Source organism: Salvelinus sp. IW2-2015, linkage group LG5 (genome assembly GCF_002910315.2).
Source record: "Salvelinus sp. IW2-2015 linkage group LG5, ASM291031v2, whole genome shotgun sequence".
NCBI classification, from domain to species: domain Eukaryota; kingdom Metazoa; phylum Chordata; class Actinopteri; order Salmoniformes; family Salmonidae; genus Salvelinus; species Salvelinus sp. IW2-2015.
The window spans coordinates 19,137,184-19,143,672 of record NC_036844.1 but is presented as its reverse complement, the minus strand read 5'-3'; the positions used below and the strand labels follow the sequence as shown (position 1 = coordinate 19,143,672).

General features: G+C 46.5%; 1 protein-coding gene and 1 long non-coding RNA gene across 2 annotated transcripts in view; both read right to left on the bottom strand.

The window, feature by feature from the left end:
* LOC111964527 (dynamin-1-like) overlaps positions 1–6,489 on the bottom strand; it is a 93,469-nt gene that overhangs the window by 31,659 nt on the left and 55,321 nt on the right.
* LOC139027752 (uncharacterized) lies at positions 3,854–4,464 on the bottom strand. The gene is made up of 2 exons (XR_011479876.1): positions 4,419–4,464; positions 3,854–4,110 (listed from the first exon to the last, which is right to left on the bottom strand). It is a non-coding gene; the product is annotated as an uncharacterized lncRNA (long non-coding RNA).

The window sequence follows — 6,489 nt, the reverse complement described above, 5'->3', positions numbered from 1 at the left end:
TCAGTTGTCTCACCGTGTGTGTGTGTGTGTGGTGTGTGTGTGTTAGTGTGTGTGTGTTGTTGTGTGTGTGGTGTGTGTGTGTGTGTGTGTGTGTGATGTGTGTGGTGGTGTGTTGTGTGTGTGGTGGTGTGTGTGTGTGTGTGTGGTGATCGTAGGGTGTGTGTGTGTGTGTGTGTAGGCGACCTGTGTCTGGCGTTGAGTGCGTGTGTGTGAGCGATCTGTGTCTGCGGTGAGTGCGTGTGGTGGTGTGTGTGTGTGTGTGTGTGTGTGTGGGTGTGTGGTGTGTGTGTGTGTGGTGTGTGTGTGTGTGTGTGTGTGGTTGTGGTCGTGTGTGTGGTGTGTGTGGTGTGTGGTGGTGTGTGTGTGTGCTGTGTGTGTTGGCGTGTTGCATGTGTGTATGTGTGAGTGTTTAAATGGTAATAGTATGCTGTACCGTCCTTCACCCTCGCTCCCCTTGTGGACCAGACAGCCCCCCCGCCCTGCCCAGTGTTCCGCACTACCTGTCTTCAGGAAGTAGTGGTTGCACAGTTAGTCCTGCACATTGGTTAGCGCTGGGTGGGGAAGTCGCGAGAATCAGGAACACAGAGAGACAGCTAGCAGTGGGGACGGAACAGCGAGCCAAGACCATGCACTAGACTCTGGGCAAGCCTGGCACAACGCATTAAGACTCCGAACCACAGGCTCAACCGACAGAAACAGGCCATTGCCCAAACTACATATTATATCCTGTCTAGTACTGTTGTGTTCTTGGTTCTGAGTTTTAAATGACGACTGTATGTCCTGACGTGAAATGAAATCAGTGTTTTTTTGAAGATCAGTCTGAGAAAGCCTGACTGTAGTGTCTTTCTGGTTAAAGGCGTCTGCCTAGAGGAGAATCCAGAAGTATATTATATTTGTAATATTGGTCCTTGGGCAGAATAAAACGCCAGATTGCAACTTTGCATAAGACTGTACATCTAATATATTAATAATGTTACGGTTGTAATGGGAAACTACTGGTGATTGGTAATGAACATCGATACTAAAGAATGGCTTCTACTGGAGTGGTTTATTTGGTATGAAGAATCCCAAAATATGTCCAACACAGGGGGCTGACTAAAATCAGCAATACCGGGGGATGAAGCTACAGATACAGAAGGAGGGATGACTAAAATACAGATACGAGGAGGATGACTAAATACTTAGCATACCGGGTGGATGACTAAAAGACATACGGATGATAATTCAATACAGGAGGATGACTAAACCAATACAGCCATACCGGGGGATGTGATTAAAATACAGCATAGGGGGAATGACTAAGGATACAGCATACCGGGAGTCAGCCAGGGAGGGATACTAAGCAGCACTGCGGAGGTTCGGATGACTAACGACAATGCAGCATACCGGTGGATGAACTTAGATGACTAGATATCAGATGACTAAATAGACTAATTGAGGCAACCGGGGTATGACTAAAATGCGGTCCAGCATACAGGGGGATGACTAAGATACAGCATCCCGATACGAGGAGCAAGGGATGACTAATGACATACCGGATACACAAAGATACGGGGGGTGATAATGACATAGGATATAGTAGTACGGGAGATATCATCATAGTTGTTTTAACCCAAAGTGTAAACTGTTGCTCCTATGCTAAACGGAAGCTACAGATTAGTCACAATCTGAGCAACAGTAAAGAAGTGGTCGGTTGTATCACGGCTGACCAAATTGGAGCTTACCTCCAGAAAGCTCCATCATAAGTCCCTGAACATGAAATAAAATACTTGAAACATATCTAAATGATGTCTATGCTCTGATTCTTTTCTAAGATAGGCTTTATGTCTCCTTAAAATTGATATAGCATACTGGTATGAGTCATGTGCCCCTTTTAGTTTTTGACTAGACTGACCCCAAAAGAGAAAGGGTGGTTTACATCGATGTTGAATTGACTGTCTCTCTGTTCTCTCTCTCTTCCATCTGCTCCTCCTCTGCCTTTCTCTCTCCTCTGCTTCTTCTCTTCTCTTCATCTCTTCCGCCTTTTCTCTCTCTCTCTCGCCTTTCTTCTCTTCTGCTTTCTCTCTCTCTCTGCCCTTTCTCTCTCCGTCTCCTCTGCCTTTTTCTCTCTCTCTGCCTTTTCTCTCTCTCTCCTCTCTGCTTTCTCTCCTTTCTCGTCGTCTCGCCTTTTCTCTCTTCCTCTGCCTTTTCTCTCTCCTCTGCTGGCCTTTCTCTCGCTCCTCTCTCGCTGGCTCTCTCTCTCTCTCTCTGTCCCCCACACGCCATGTCCATGGCCCTTCTTCTTTCCACTGCATGAAGACTGTTGCACACGATATCCGGCTCAGATTCACCAGAGGAATGAAAACCAACACAGCACAAATGTTTCCAATTAAAACAGTCTCGCTGTTGAGCGCAACTGCTTTTTAATAATAAAAAAGATGCATGTCCTTGAGACAACAATGTGGCAACACTGGTCACAAATAACACACACACACACACCACACAAACACACACGACACACACACACACACACACACACACACTCACACACACACACAACGCACACACCACACACAACACAGCATCACCACACACACAGGACACACCAGCACAACACACCCACAAACAACACATGTACACACACACACACACACACACATATTCATGGGATGTCACAGCACATACAACAAATGAGCAGCCATGCACATTAATTGGAAATAGCACACATAGCACCACTGTAAATTGGCGCGCGACACCATCACTACACCCCATACACACACAACACCCACACACCACACACATTCACACACATCGACATCACATGTTTTTGTGAGTGCTGTTGAGAGTCGGAGTGCCTCCATTTCCCCCAGGTTATTACAGCTTCAGACTCCCAGTTGAAGAACTCTGCTACCGCAGCTTTACATCAGGACTGGGGCTGCAGGGAGAGACCCTCATCCCACACACCGTAACACACATCAGCACACAAAACACTATCGTACACACACACACACCCCCATACACACACACACACACACACACACACACACTCACACACACACACACATGTTTTGGTGAGTGCTGTTGAGAGCGAGTGCCTCCTATTTCCCCCCAGGTTATTTACAGCTCAGATCTCCAGTTGAGACTCTGCTATCCAGCAGCTTTACATCAGGACTGGGCTGCAGGGAGACCCTCACCCACACACACAAACACACACACACACAAACACATACACACACAAGCGTGAAGGGTCCCACAGCAGCTCGATGACAACTATAGCATCGTTGCAAGCTAATGTGCTGTGCGTGTGTGTATGTGCGTATGTGCTGTCTCTTATACACATCTAGATGTGTATAAGAGACAGGTGTGTGTGTGTGTGTGTGTGTGTGTGTGTATGTGTGTGTGTGTGTGTGTGTGTGTGTGTGTGTGTGTGTGTGTGTGTGTGTGTGTGTGTGTTCAGTGCATGTGTATGTGTGAGTGTTTAAATGTATATATGTGTACCTCCTTCACCCTCCTCCCTCGTGGACCAGCAGCCCGCCCCGCCTGCCCAGTGTTCAGACTACCTGTTCAGGAAGTAGTGGTTGCACAGTAGTCTGCACATTGGTTAGGCTGGGTGGGGAAGCGCGAGAATCAGGACACAGAGAGACAGCTAGCCAGTGGGCGACAGCAGCCAAAAAGACCATGGCACTACTCTGGGCAAGCCTGGCACAGCATTAAGACTCCGAACCACAGGCTCAACCACAGAAACAGGCCATGCCCAACTACATATATACCTGTCTAGTACTGTTGTGTTCTGTTCTGAGTTGATGACTGACTGTATGTCCTGAGAAATTGAAATAGTGTTTTTTTGAAGATCAGTCTGAGCCTACTTAGTGTCTTTTCTGGGTTAAGGCGTCTGCCATAGAGGTAGAATCCAGAAATGGTACTTTATATTTTGTAAATATTGTCATGGGCAAGAATTAAAACTGCAGATTTCAACTTTGCATAAGACTGTACATGCTATATAATTAAAATGTTACGGTTGAATGGGAAACACTGGTATTGGTAATGAACATCGATATACTAAAGATGGCTTCTACTGGAGTGGTTATATTTGTATGAAGAACCCAAAATATTCCAACCACAGGGGGATGACTAAAATACAGCATACCGGGGGATGATACGGGGGATGAACTAAGATACAGAAGGAGGATGACTAAAATACAGCATAACAGGAGGATGACTAAAATATAGTAGCATACCGGGGGATGACTAAGATACGCATACAGGAGGATGACTAAAATACAGCGCATACCGGGGGATGACTTAAAATGCAGCATACAGGGGGATGACTAGGATACAGCATACCGGGGGTGACACCAATACAGCATCGGGGTTTACCGGATGAGCTACGATGCAGCATACCGGTGGTGATGACTAAAACTAGATAGCCCGGGGATGACTAAAATGCCAGCATACAGGGGGATGACTAAGATACAGCATACAGGGAATGAATGACCATAGATTGTTTTTTAACCCAAAGTGTAACTGTTGCTCTATGCTAAACGGAAGCTTACAATTAGTCACAATCTGAGCAACATAAAGAAAGTGGTGGTTGTATCACGCTGACCAATTGGCAGATTACCTCCAAGAAAGCTCCATCTAAAGTCCTGACATGAAATAAAATACTTGAACATATCTAAATGATGTCTATGCTCTGATTCTTTTCTAAGATAGGCTTATGTCTCCTGTAAAATTGATATATCATACTGTATGATGTCATGTGCCCCTTTTAGTTTTTGACTAGACTGACCCAAAAGAGAAGGGGGTTTACATCGATGTTGATTGACTGTCTCTCTGTTCTCTCTCTCTTTCTCTCTGCTTTCTCTCTCTCTGCCTTTCTCTCTCTCTCTCTGCTTTCTTCTCTCTCTGCCTTTCTCTCTCTCTCTCCTTGCCTTTCTCTCTCTCTCTCTCTGCCTTTCTTCTCTCTCTCTTTCTCTCTCTCTCTGCCCTTTCTCTCGTCGTCTCTCTGCCTTTCTCTTCCTCTCTGCTTTCTCTCTCTTCTCTTGCCTTTCTCTCTCTCTCTCATCTGCCTTTTCTCTCTCTCTTTCGCCTTTCTCTCTCTCTCTTTGCTGCCTTTCCGTCTCTCTCTGCCTTCCTCTCTCTCTCACACATGCAATTGAGACTGATTCGCAGCAGATATCCGGCTTCAGATTCAACCAGAGGAATGAAAACCACACAGCAAACTGTTTCCAATTAAACAGTCCGCTGTTGAGCGCAACTGCTTTTTATATAAGATGCAGTCCTTGAGACACACAACTGCACACAAACACACACACACACACACACAAACACACACACACACACACACACACACACACACACACACACACACACACAACCGACACACACCACACCACACACACACACACACACACACACACACACACACACACACACAACAACACACACACAACACACACACACACACACATATTCATGGATGTACACACACATCAACAAATGAGCACATGCACATTAATGGAAATAAGCACACATAGACACTCACTGTAAATATGCGCGCGTACACACACACACACCCCATACACACACACACCACACACACACACACATCACACACAACACACATGTTTTTGGTGAGTTGCTGTTGAGAGCGAGTGCCTCCTATTCCCCCAGGTTATTTACAGCTTCAGATCTCCAGTTGAAGACTCTGCTATCCAGCAGCTTTACATCATGGACTGGGGCTGCAGGGAGACCCTCACCCTGCACAATCACAACAACACACACACACACAAACACATACACAACAAGCGTGAAGGGTCCACAGCAGCTCGATGACAAACTATAGCATCGTTGCAAGCTAATGTGCTGTGCGTGTGTGTATTGTGCGTATGTGTGCGCGTGTTGTGTTGCGTATGTGTGCGTGTGTGTGTGTGTGTGTGTGTGTGGTGTGTGTGTGTGTTGTGTGTGTGTGTGTGTGTGTGTGTGTGTGTGTGTGTGTGTGTGTGTGTGTGTGTGTGTGTGTGTGTGTGTGTGTGTGTGTGTGTGTGTGTGTGTGTGTGTGTGTGTGTGTTGTGTGTAAATAATGAAGTCATGGGCTTGCGTTGGCTCGTGCTTTTGAGGGTTTCCTCTTAATTACTTCTTCTCTGGTTTCTGGGTTCTCTGGTTCTCTGGTTCTCTGGTTTCTGGTTCTCCGGTTTCCTTCCGGTTCTCCGGTTCTCGGTTCTTCTGGTTTTTGAGGCTTTTGGGGAGCTCTGTGCTCCAAAGATGCTTTGATTCAAAGCCTCTGGCATGTCTGGTAAATAAAACCAGACCTACCCCCTAGACCCTACCCTCTGGTGGTGTGTGTGTGTTGTGTGTGTGTGGTTGGTGTGTGTGTGTGTGTGTGTGTGTGTGTGTGTGTGTGTGTGTGTGTGTGTGTGTGTGTGTGGTGTGTGTGTGTTGTGGTGTGTGTGTGTTGTTTGCCTGCGTGCCGTGCGTGTGTGTGTGTGTGTCATACCGACTACTGAAGCC